The sequence below is a fragment of the Drosophila erecta genome, unplaced genomic scaffold (genome assembly GCF_003286155.1).
Source record: "Drosophila erecta strain 14021-0224.00,06,07 unplaced genomic scaffold, DereRS2 tig00000000-arrow-pilon, whole genome shotgun sequence".
Lineage (NCBI taxonomy): Eukaryota > Metazoa > Arthropoda > Insecta > Diptera > Drosophilidae > Drosophila > Drosophila erecta.
In genome coordinates, this window is record NW_020825194.1 from 6,975,733 (window position 1) to 6,989,323 (window position 13,591).

At 39.3% G+C, this 13,591-nt stretch overlaps 1 protein-coding gene across 2 annotated transcripts in view; it reads left to right on the forward strand.

Annotated features, from left to right (window-relative positions):
* Positions 1-13,591, forward strand: part of LOC6554820 (furin-like protease 1) — a 128,313-nt gene that overhangs the window by 15,826 nt on the left and 98,896 nt on the right. The window contains exon 1 of one of the 2 annotated variants that reach the window (XM_026976057.1): positions 8,768-8,811. The exons of the other annotated variant lie outside the window; for it this stretch is intronic. The gene's annotated coding sequence lies outside the window, so the exon portion shown is untranslated. Of the gene's footprint in view, positions 1-8,767; positions 8,812-13,591 lie in introns of those variants that run through there. 2 annotated transcript variants of the gene reach the window in all.

Here is a 13,591-nt window from a genome sequence, read left to right on the forward strand (position 1 = left end):
AAGTGAATTATTATGAAAGTTTATGGACATTGAATAATCGACTCTTAAATTTATTAATCGCCTTTGCACACTTCATAATACAGCACTTCATAATGGTTTAACGTTTTTATGTAATTTTGCCTTAGATCTTAACAGTCTGATAAATATGTTTACTTAACAGATAACTAAGAACCCTTAATCATGAGAGACAATAAACTCTGAAATAAGAAGGCATTTCGTATTTTGTAAAAGTACTCAGATAACAAAAAAACGTGGCCCACCACCAGACTTGTTTTAGTTTTCCTCGGAAATGTTTTTGTCACTGCACCCTGGGCTCAAATTTCTAATTTTAATTAAAGGAACCTTATTATCAGTATGTTTCATTAGGGCCACCAAGCCCCGTTTTCCCAAGAAAACCCATTAAATTTATGTTGAAATCCAATTAACTATCGATTTCTGATAAGAGTTTATGAATCGACACCGAAAGTTCATCAGCCTTCGTCCGTACTAATTTAGCAATAACGACGGGCCGCTGCAAATTAAGTAGTTTGATCATACAAAGTCAGTGGGGAGTATTTGGTAAAAGGAAATCCCGCCGAGCAGCCACCCCTTGGAAATTTACCCAGAAGGGACCAGAAGGGACGATAACAGATGACCGGCGGTGGTAAGGTGACAAAAACCGGGAGAGTTACTCAAATGGAGGATTGAGGGTGGTATGTCCGTTGCTTTTGGACTCGGACAATACGTGCGAAAAATGTGGCAAAAAGAAAAGTGTGGAAAAACTGTGGACAGCTGGTTGACAACCGAAAGCAATTGTTCGTCCTGATGAAGAGGGTGCTGGCTGGTGCCCGTCTCCTTGCCATTGATGATGAGGAGCAGAGCAGCAGAGCAGCAGAGTCGAGTTAAGGCTGAGGCGGCACATACCCACATCGCATCGCATCGCAACGTGACTGGAGAAGTTGCCGCCCGTGCACCGCCACCGTGCGGTTCACTTGGCCACGTGTTTTTCCCTGTGGTTTTTCCAGCAGAACTATGGTCTATGGTCTATCCACGAATTCGTACTCCCCTCGAAAGGACTCTGAAATCCCCGGCCTCCGCCGGATACACGCGCAGACAGAAAACGGATGTAATTAAGGATTTTGCGTGTGCCCATTGCAAAATTTTCCAAGTCTGTGTATGTGTGAGTGGGCGAGTGGCTCTAGTTCCCCGGGGCGAGAGCGTTTTCCACTAAAGAAGCACACTTCGAATAATCGTTTGCCATGTCCCTAACTCTATGTCTCTCAGTGTTTGATTAGCCGCCGACACAAGAGTCGGTCTTAATTGCTTTTGTTCGGAGGGACAGGAGGAGGGAGTAGGAGATGTGCTTCTCATTTGCTTATCCTGGTAAATTACATGCATAGCTGCCTCCATCGCAGGTAGAGCTAATTATGGGACAGTAATGAGTTGTCTTCAAAAAAAGGAATTCAAGCCATCCGAGGCGAATCTCCTTGACAAAAGCCTACGATGAACCCAAGTAGAGGGGCTAAAACTAAATTAAAATTGCTCGCCCACAGCCCAAAACTCATTTCCTATGCGATCCCAAACTAACCCAAAGCAAAATCCTCGCCTAAATTAATTTCGCACATAAAACATCCCGAAACCCTAAGCATATTTTCTCTTTTTCCCGGCTAGGATGCCCATAAAGAATCACAAAATCAAGGCGAACGAAACCAGAATTAATTTCCCAGTTCTGCAACTCATAAAAAAAGGTTAGACCCAAAATCCCGAAAATCCTTTGAGCGCACTAAGGGATAGATAAGAAAATTTTCAATTTATCTAAGAACCAACAGAATATTGATATATACACGTAAGAAAAAATGATGCTCATAAATATGATAAGCAATAAAACTAAACTCGACGTTATCAATCATAACATTTCAAAAACTTTTCGCACACTAATTAGAGAACAATGAAATGGGGAATATAATGTAATTTCGGGGAAGGCGACCCAATAAAATTCATTGACCACAATTTGGTTAGAATAACAAACCGCAGACCCCTTGCCAAAAAGCTCAAAAAAGGGACAGATGCCAAGAAGAAGGTCTAATAAAATAAAAATCAACAACATGCACATCATAAAATAAATAAACTATGGAATGGGGACTGGTTACACGACGCGACTTGAATTTCTACGCAATTTAACTTTCTTATGTAACAACGGCAAGGGAACTCTGCCAAAATTGGCATAATAAATGCGATAACAGCGACGGAGCATCGGCAAACTTAAGCGAACCGAAAAAAAAGTTTGGCTAACAAGCGCCTAACAAGTATATAAGTATATGGGCATACACACATAAATATGAATGGATTCCCCAAGAAGAAGTATATCTTTGATGACATATAGAGTGGAACCAACTCCAGCGAATATTGAACCAATAAAGGCCAAGATTTACTCTTCCTCTTCGGCGGATGGCAGTCTTTCAGCGGGTTCTTCTGGGCTTTTCTCGTTGTGGCCGAAAACTCATTTATTTGGCCGAATGATAACAACAGCTGAAGAAGGGAGCAGCAAACTGTCAGCGGCCATGACCAAGTCAAAACAAATTCCGAGTTGGTAATAGACGTGCGTGGTACTTCTTAATAAAATTTTCGTAACATTTTCCACAACTGTATTGTTATAATATATATAAAAATATATGGATCATCTCCCTTATGCCGCCAATATTATTTTTAATGGATACAAGATAACATTATATTCAATAGGTATACGATATTCGCATAATCAATTTAAATTATTAAGTTGCTCATTCCTACTTAATTTTGTTTTTCTCATCATTTGGCACATCATATGGCACATAGTTAACGATTTTGTTGCTGCTTGTCGCCATTGTTATGGTCGCAGCACGTTTTATATGCATCGCCTCAGTATAGAAATACAAATACATATATTGGCAGCCAAGTATGTAATGTAATCATGATTTTAAGCAGCTTTAATATTGTATTCCGGCCCCAATATTCTTACCAACCATTCGACCCACAACCCCAAACAGTCTGGAAACGTTAAGAGGTTCGACATATAGGGGGTAGAAATATAAGGAGATATCGAGGGAGAAAGTGAAGAGGAGGAGTGCCGAATGGGGTGAGATTCAAGGGCCTTACAGGCATGAAATTTTTATTGTTATGTTGAAAGTTTTTCTTTTGGCATTGAGAACAGCAAAAAAAAAAAAAAAAAAAAAAATGGAGACTTGGGCACATGTTATTTTTGTGTTACTCGAGGAAGATGAACTGGTCAAGCAGATGGGGAAAAAACTCGTGAAAAAAAGGCATATAGCTCAAAAAATTGAACAATAATCTCAGACTTTTTCTTGAGGATTTTTTTCCACCACTTATCGTAATGTGCTGCATTTAATCTTTTGAATTGCGTGTCCTCAAGTTGCTGTGATTTTGCTTTGGTTTGGTTTCATTCGAGTCTGTTTTGTTTGGATTTCCTCTTTTATGCTCGTCAAAATGTGACAACAAATTGCCTTTTGACGTGCTTAATGAGCGACATTTTCCCCGTTTACTTCCCGTGGCTCCCTTTCGTTTTTCCGGCTAAAGTTTTTACGAGAACATTTGGCTTCGTTATCGGATTTTTGCATGAAAATCGCTGGCGAAAATAGCCATATAAAGTGACAGCTTTCTGAAATGTTCGAAAAGAGCAAAGTTATTTCGACGGATTTAGGCATTTTGGGGTACCGGATAAGTAAGGGTATGAAATGAAGAAATTTGGTAATTAAGAGAGTTTTACTTTTTTAAATATTGAACATGCATTAGTGCATCAACTGAGGAAAACTATATTAAAGATACTACAAAAAGAGTTATGTGTATATTTACATCACTTTTACCAATTTAAGAGCGATTTATTTTCAATCTAGTTAGCAAGAACTTAAGTGACTTCCCTTTTAATTCCCCTTATAGCCACACCTGCCTGCCTTTTATTTACTAATGCAATATTTTGGCCACATCTTTGGCCTTTTAACAAGATTAAACATAATTCAAGCTCACCACCCTTCAATTTCCGCAGCGAACTTTCCTTTGATTGTGGGAAAAAGTGAGTTTTTAGGGCTTTCAATGAAAATGTACTTTCTTCCAACTGAACGCTTCGGTGAGCAGATCAGGTGCAATTGCAGTCCAGTCAGTTGGTGCTCCACTTAGTTCGTCCATTTATTTATTTATGATTTATTACAAAATTCTCTCTCAGCGGCGACGTCATGTAAATGCCACAAAGTGCAAACAGCTAGATGGGTAAACAACCGTAAACAGACACACGAACTTATCGAAAATTCATTTCGTTTCCCCCTATCATTAATAATTATGCATTTGTTTTGGTCGCCACACTGGCGTTGTCCCAAAATGTAATTAAATGCCATCGCTTATCAAAAGCCAAATACAAGCTGAACAAATGGAGGGACAGATAAGCTTCGTTTGGCGAGTGATCCGTGAGCCTTGACATTATTTCCGTGAACGCGAACGCATTTGACCAATAAACATTTATCGTAACTTGACTTCTTTTCATCACAATGTTGAATCAATTTTATTCAAGACTTTGCTTCTCTCGTTTCTTTTTTTTTCTGTTTATTCAGCTCTGTTTGCGACCACCTGTTTATTTGCTTTTTTATAATTTCGATTGTCGGGGCGCCACAATTTTATTTGTTTTGGTTATTTCTTTTTCGAAATTTGTCGTTTAATATTATAATGTCGGTTTGTTGATAAGAGGTCTAGATATTTTTTCCACTCAAATAGGAAATCCCTAGATTTCGCCCTTCACTAAACTGAATGTAAGTTTTTCTCACCTCTCCCTTTTAAAATGGCACTTCATTAAACACTCAATGTATTATTCCCACTAATTGAATGTAATGAAAAGTGTTTGAGCACTATTAAGTGGCCATTTCCTCTTTTTCTTCAATTTCCGCTCCCCTTCCCCAAAAACTTCATTTCACAAAATAAGTATTTATGATTGATGCGAAAAACTCATTAAAGCGAAATTCCTCATTTTGCTAATGGCCCGATCAATTAAATTTACATTCCCATATTGATGGAACACAATAAGCTAATTACCTGGCAATCACACAAATTGTGTTAAATAATTAGCAAAAATGGTGGACATGTGTATGCGCCTGTTTGCGTCCAAGGGCGATAAGATAACAATTGATTGCAAAAAACAGTGTGAGAAGGAAATTCATTTAGCAGCAAACAATGACTAAGAGTAAATAGAAAACAGGGAGTGGGAGTGCCCAGACACATAAAATAACATAAAAGTTGGCGTGACAGGAAAACACTCAGGAATCACTCGAGACATGGTTCCTGTAGGAACAACCCCTTCAAGGTGAAATAGCCAGGATTAAATGCATGCGGGGCCAACTTAATTAGAGTGGAAATGCCTCGGGTGGAGAGTGAAAACTCTAGGAATGACAATGAATACATTCATAATGGCCAGGGAAAACCTCAAGTGGCAACAACACACGGACCTGGCCACGTAAGGATCATTAATCAAATGTCCAGACAGGTGTAAAGTATGAAAGAAGCCCCCAGCCATCAACTGTTGGAAAGTCTTGAAAGTAAAGTGAAGTGTGCTCCTCGAAGGCTATGCGGAAGTACAGTGGTTAATCGACAGCAATACCTTCGGGGTGAATGGGATAAAGAATTGAAAAGGCTAACCTTTAATACAATAAAGATGCACAATAATACTAAGTCCAAGCTACGAAGTATCCAATAAAGTATTTTTGCATTTCAACATACGAAAATGTTTGTACTCCAAAGCAAACTCGTCGATTAGTAACCTTATTGGCTTAACGCAGATGACAGAACTGCATTTTACAAATTGAAGTGATTTCTTTATTGTTCACTTTATCAATGCCGTACTGTAAACTCCAATGCCTTGGGCTGCCAACTCGAAGATGGCGCCTGGCGCCTCTGAACACGTACACTTGTGAAGAGCTTGGCAGGGCCGTAGGCCCAAACAACGCGGCTGACACTCCCCTGATGCCCCAACTAACTGTCCTATTGCTTCCCCAGTGGAAAGTGCCACTTGAGGCACCTTTGGCTGTTGACAATAAACATTGCGATTTACCGACGACACCGAATAACGCAGAAAACACAGACAACGCACTTTGTCAACCAGCTCGCTGGTGGAATATTATGGCTGGATGTTGGATGTTGGCGGAGCTAGAGGGCCAAAAGTGGGGGGAAAATCTAATAAGCGGCTGTTGAAAACAATATTAAGCGTCTAGGGCGAGGGACCTAGCCAAACCGAGCCAAAGCCATGCTCTCCGTGGCGTTCTGAAAACAGACGCAAAACACGCACTACAAATCTAGTCAGGGCCAGGAGGTTCAGACCCGCACCGCATTGTTGACATGGATGACATTTTAGTGTCCCAGGTGTGATTAATTCCCGTATTGTTTGTGGTCGCACGCAATTCCGTTCAGCACACTAGAAGAAACTAGTATTTACTTAGAAGTTGGATGCCACTTCCATGCCATTTCGTTTTCATAGAATATCAAAAAAGGATATAAAAATGGTGCTTCTGTGCGTATTGCATTCAGTCAGCACATTATCTTAAATTGCACATGCAACTTTTATTAATTCGATTATTTTTTTTAGTGCCAAGAATGAGCTGGTAATGCTATTTTCATTCCGCTTCTATGGTTTCTGAGATATAATCGCTTTCTGCCCTCAATTGTGTTGATAAGTAGTAGCAACTGCGATGAAAACTCGCACTTCTTGCATATGATGCCAATGAAATCCTTCCATAGCAAATAATTTAATGATTTAATCGTTTTAAAACAAAGCAGGGAAAATCAGACGTGGAACATTAAAACACTTATATGTAGCATTTTCATGTAGAACCCTAAACTTTTCGACCATTTTACTCCCTCATTGTATTGCTAAATGTAGCCTGATAACCACTTCCAACCAAAATATTTATACCATTCGCCCTTTGTTGAAAGTTCAATTAAATGCTATTTTAAGCACCGTTATTAGTTGTACTGCATGGCAGGCAATGATTATTTTAGCGCGTAATTACTAATTTCATGCAATTTGCCAGTGATGAGAGAGAGTGGAATTGTCAACCTAGAATCCCATGTACGTAATTCCCATGCCTGCAAATTGTCGCTGCACTTGAACTGCACATTTATACACATTTATACGGAGATCAACTGTCGCTGTACTTTGTGAAAATGGAAAATAATTAAACTAGAAATTAGTAGAGCGTAACGCGGCTTGGCCCAAACTCAGCTAAACTGGCTTTTGCACCTTTTTGTCCCGACTTTTCATTTATCTGGGCCCGCATTTCCATCGTGGGGTTTACTATAGTGTGTGGAAATGGGAGCAAGGTTGTTAGAGGTGTTGCCTTAATTAGATGCCCATGTTTCTCTTTTGTCTTTGGCAAAATGTTGTAGTTGCGGTTTGCCCAGCACGTCCCCTATTCACGTTCATTTGTCTTTATCGCATTTTGGTTTAAAGTGCTGCTAATCCCCTTAGAACATCGCAATGAATTGATTTTGAAGAAACTTGAACAACCTCATGAGCCGAAAGGATTTGCCACATGAAAACATTTATGTCCAAACTTTATTGGACCATGAGAACGCATTTAAGGCGCCATTAAGAATTAAATGTTGACAGCCTAAGTCGCTTTTTGGGGTTTACTCTCAAGTGGTTCTGAGAACGATTAAAATTTGCTGTTCTTCGTTTAGCGTTGTTTGTATTAAGTGATTTTAATTTCATGTGTTCAATTGACCCCCAAAAATAAATATAACAATTTTAAATTGTTTAAATTTAAAGTGAATTGATTTCTGGATTTCGTGTTGTGCATATGTGGGTATGTGCGTCCAGTTTAATAACAATATTTGCAATATTAGCAACATGTGCCGCTAATTGCCATTTGCAGTGTTGCTGCAGCTTTTTATGATGTTGTCGCTAAATGTGCCATAGCATTCTTATACAAATGGTTAGTGCCATATTGCTTTGCTGTGCTATTGCTTTGCTTTTGCTGTGCTACTGCTTTGCTTTTTCAATTGCTGCTGGTGGCACGTGTTGCTGCTGTCGATGTTGCCGCTGCTGCTGTTGCTGCTGATATTGCCAGATGCGATTGCATGTGACATGCTTTCTGCTCGCCACGCGTTCTAATTTCCGAGCTGCGTCCGTCGCATTTGAGCTTATTGGGCTGCATTCATGGTTTTTATTGCTGCACCCATTTTAATTGATTTTACCGTTCGGAAACACCTCTCAATCGGCCAAACGATTCGAATTGGGAATTGCAGTTAATGCAGCTGCAACGGGAACCTGATTAGTTGCCACCGTTTGACGCTGTCCCAGCCATGGCCTCTAAATTTGGCCAATTCCAGAGTAGTTGATTGCTTTTCGGGATTACCTCTGCATTACTTTCGATTGCGCTGCGAGCAGAGAGTGTGTGGCAAAAGTATAATTAGAAGTGGGATAAAAGCCAGCGAAGTTAATGGAGGTGCCTCTAAGTCCTTTGCGCAAGGACTTAAATCCTTAATCTTTTGAGATCTCGAATTTAATTTTATGCTTACAGAAAATCCAATCATTTGATTTAACCACAAATCATTAGGTTCTTGATTCGTGACAACAACATCTATACAAACTTCCCTTTCTTTCAAAATAATTCAAGGCAAACAAAACTAGATAAACACAACTCGCTTGACTTTCGATTATTTGCATTTGAATTAGGAAACCCTCTTTTTGTGCAAACATTTGCGCAGCAATTAAATATTATTTACTCACCATGCCATTCATTCTATTTACTTGCAGGTACGAGTGTTTTATTTTCGCCATACGAATCTTACTAGCACTGCGTAAGTCGAACAATACTTAACTTAACTACTCTTTGCCATTTGGGCAAATAAATAAAAAAATTTTATATTTGAAATAAATTCAACTGACAAGACAGCAACAAAAGACAGTGCTTGAATATGCAAACAAAAGTGTACAAAATTATTTCTCCCGTTGCGATATAAGTTTGTACAAATGTGAATGTGAATATGAATGTGAGTTGAATAAATAGCATTCCCTCTGTGTGCGAAGTGTGCTGGGTTGGGAAAAATGCTTACTCTCTGTGTATTTCGTATTTGACTTTTGATAGCCAGCCAATCGTCGCATTGTGAACTTGACACACAATCGAAAGCGCCACACTTGTTCATTATGAAATTGCAGAATTTCTTATAAACACCCTTTCCAAATGTATATTCACTTTTGTATCTATAGTAAGTTTTCACGAAAATGAAAACATCTAGTTTTAATTCTGTTTCAAACAAGAAATTAAAGCCACGATTAATTGTGATGATACGTAAATGACAGATTTGGAAATTCTTCTGTAAGGGTATTCACACTTTTCGCCCAACTCCATTTCATGAACGCAATGTGGTCAAATTTCCAATTCAGAACGTGTGAAAAGGGTCCGTCTAGAATGCAGTGAATCATCAGCTGAGTTGAGCAGAGTTAGTTGATTTAGAGTCCAGCTGTTGGACACAAATGCGGAATGTTTTCTCGTTTGCATATCGAATGATGCAACAGATGTGTCATCGCAGGGAGTTGCACGGAATAAATGAAAAGCTAAAAGCACGTTTGATAAATACAAGTAGATGCGGATTGAGTGTACTTTAAAAGTGCTCTTATGAAACGGTTTCAACACAAGTGCTGCTGATGAAGTATAGTATTTTACCAACCTGTTTACCAGTCGATCATCCCACTAAATTGTCTGCTTCCCACGCAGTTCTGATACCAAATTATGTGAAGAATACACCAGAGATTACATATTTATGACACCGTCTCAGGCTGCAAACAAAACACACTTCACCCAAATCGATTACAAAGGTCTGGGATGTATGCGTTCTGAAAGTCACAAGAATGAAGTGATTCCAACAGCTAAACGGTGGCTGGCTGCCTCTCGAAAGTCGAACAGCCTAACTAATTTCCATAACAAACACACAAAAGATAAGTTTCGGTTGCTGGTCTCTGGTTGGAGGTGCTAAAAATATGTAGTTCAAGTCCGAAGAGTTGGACAATCTATTATACGTATTATGCCATACAATCTCCCATTTCTTGGTTGACAAAATTGAAAACAAATTTAAATGTTAATATGTGCTCCCAATTTAATATATTCCACAATGCGACGCCGCCTTGGAGATTAATGAAAACCCATGCTGGTTCCCCAAGGAGCGTCTATTTTGATGTTTTGTTTGCATTTTCCAATCCGAAGGCGAGTGCTAAGCACTCGTGGCATTATACAGATATCTGACTTGCATGCAATTTGCATATAATATTTCATATAAATAGAAATTTCAAGTAGCTTCATGGCAGCTACACTCGTGACTGGAAATCTTATTATGCGGAACAGGGAATAATACAAACGGAGCGCAGATAAAAATATAATGAACTCATTTTAATACCACGTAATTATTAATTTATTTAGATTTCTCTGATTTAATCGGATTCACATACGTAGAACCACAATACGCCTATAAAAATTTCATTTATTAAATATTTAACTGACAAATCTTTATTCAAAAACTAAAGTTACTACTTCGAGTGATCATAATCAAGCCAAGTGTTTGTAACTTCATGGTCAGATATGCAATATCAATTGATTGGCATCGTTTTCATGAATCACCACTGTAGTTAATCGATGTTCTGTTCAATAAAACGCAGTGTGTGCATGTGTGGATGCACACTGTAAACAAATCAGCAGTTAGACTGCATCTTTCTGTGTGTAAAGGCATTTGTTTTTGTATTCTTTTTGGGTCATCCAACCAAAAAAAAAAAGAAAAAGGGTAAAATCAAATATAGTAGCACTGGTCATGGCCAGAAAGAGATGGCAATAGGGAAGTTGAAAGAGATGGCTATATGGGAACCCATTGAACTGTGCACCCAAGCGCCGGCATTGATGTGGAATTAATAAAGCATAGCCCCACGCTTAGAACAAACAAAAGGCAGGGAACACATACATACGTAGGAGAGATTCTCGAATGGAGAAAGTGAAAAGAGAAAGAGAGAGAGAGCGAGAGGGATGGCAATAATTGCAGTCAGCGGCGCGACGGTTCAGCTGCAGTTTTGGTTACTTCGCAGACAGCCCCTGAGCCTGGATGCTATAAAAGCGATTTATTAATGTCAGCCAGACAAGTGCCTGCTGGCGTCAGTGGGTGCGGAGCCGGAGCTCCGGGCGGCGGAGTGGATGCGGAGCAGCACATAGTAGCTGCGACTGCAGCAGCATCTCCACCACCAGATCCAGCTTCAGTATCAGCACCAGCTGCACCACTGCTGTGGCTGCAGCACCGCTCACAGTGACATTCATCACTTCAATTAGCCAGCGGGATGAAACTATGCGTCAGGAGTGCCTTTCCAATAAAAGTTATTCGTTGGTGTAGTAAAAAAACTATGAATAATGCAACAACAAATTTAATATATATGACAGAATAATTTAAGCATTGTTCACTTATGGGCTTTTAGCTACAGTTTTTTCTGAAAAGTTTTCCGCCTTTGATGCCATCTTGCCCCACTGTGCAATGCATCGAGCATGTTTGTGATAATGTTGCTAGTGATGAGCATCGGCTCATGTTGCTGCTGCTGCTGATGTTGATGTTGATGTTGCTGTTGTGGCGGCACTGGCAGCTGCAGATGCTTATCCTGTCTCCCTCGCTCCCGCAGGCCATCTCTCTCGCACTGCGTGTGTGGGTAAGTGCAGTGTGTTCGAGTCGTGGACAAAGTGATTCATTCATTCATTCGCCTGGCAACTGCTCGCTGGCAACATTAATGTTGATTACATGCCGACAGTTTGTACATAGACTTGTCATTTGCACCATAAACGGCACCAAAGGCCCCATTTTACCTCATCGACTTGCATACGCTGCACTGAGCACCAGTTCGATTCGTAAATCTAGAATTTTTTATAGAAATTGTGAAAAAATATTAAAACTTATTAAAGAATTTTTTTTAATTGTTAAGAAGTTTTAAAAGTTTTTTTTGTTAAAGGAATTTTTTTTTTGTAAATCAGTATTATGTTCAGTATTATGGGTTGGTTTTCTCCCAGTGTCTCCAAAATACACAAACACAGCCAATTGTCAAGTTGTTTTAATTTGAATTTCTTTTCTCGCTTCTCTTTTTTTTTATTAAATTGTTGCATTGAGTGAGATGCTGGATTTTGGTGGAACTGGTACTGGAATCTGAGAATGCGGTAATTTCTTTCGTGCAATTATTTACTTAGCTTACCCAGCCTTTATACACACGTTTCCTACACATTTTGGGGTAGGTTCTACTCTTTGGGATCGTCTTGTAGGAGTTTTGTTTGTGTTATGTTCGGTAATTACACTAATTATTATGGCAGCATTATGGGTAGCAGTGGTGTGTCAATTGGGAACTTGATTTTCCCCATTTCTGTGTGCGTTATGGTTGGTTAACCCTTTAGCAACGGCATCAAAGGCCGCCGAGATGTATCTCTCAGATACTTGAGAGTGCCTTTCAGTCGAGCTGAGTGCAATCGAAAAGTTTGCATCGTTTCAATTGCATAGTTTTGCCCCAGCCACCCCTTCTCCACTGGTATTAATTAACCAAAGCAGAACCAAGTTGATCCAGTTGCTGAGTGGCGAGTAGCGAAATGCAGGTACTCCAGTGCTATTAACAGACCGAAAATAAAGTTTTTGCCAAAGTTCGGTTATGGCTAAATGCATTACCCAGCTCAAAGTTGAAGATGCATTCAATTCGCTGGTAAAAAATTTCACAACTTTCGCTTGGAAATTAACATAGTGTTATTAAATTAGGAGGCAGCATTGAAAACCTGGATAAAAACGTAGATTAAGATTCAAAGCTTTCTATGGTTATGGTCATTTATTAATATCCTTAGTACATTTGCGATATTAATAATGTTTCCATTATAAGACACATAAATCTTGCACCACAACCCACATAAAGGAATCGTTGAAATGTAAGCAAACCCGAACAAATCTTGATGTGGGTTAAACACAAGGAAAAACTGAAATCAAATTAACAATGTTTTTGGGGACAAAACCACAGAACGCATATTTCACGCCAAAACAGGAGAAACGACCCAAATTCTGCTGTTTAGTGTAACCGAAAAAGAAATCACGAAATTATGTGAAAAATGTGCAATTTCATGTTGAACCCGTTTTTCCTTTTCCCCTTTTCCCCTTTTCTCCTAGTGGATTTAGCCCTTAAGCCCCACAGGATCCAATTCTCAGTGCTCCACTCACCATTCCTTATACGCCTTTTTCGGGTTTCTGTTTCATATTTCTAGTCATACAGTTGAGTGAATTTGACAAATTATAAAATGGCCCACAACCCAAAAATCCTACGACTACAACGAAAACATCAAGGCGAATAACATGCAAGTTTTTGCCCATACATACTCGTACATATTATGAAGGATATGTTATACAGTGTATACTAATGATTATTAATGTTCATAAGGATTTGGCCAAAAGTTCTCGTTTCGCATTTTCTTTGTCCGCCTCGAGGGTTCCTCCTCGTACGAGTTAAATTGCCTGAGAGATGGACCTCCTGTTGCCCTTTTTTTTTGTGTTTTGAACCGAAAAGTGCCATGTAATTGAATAGGAATTTAATTCG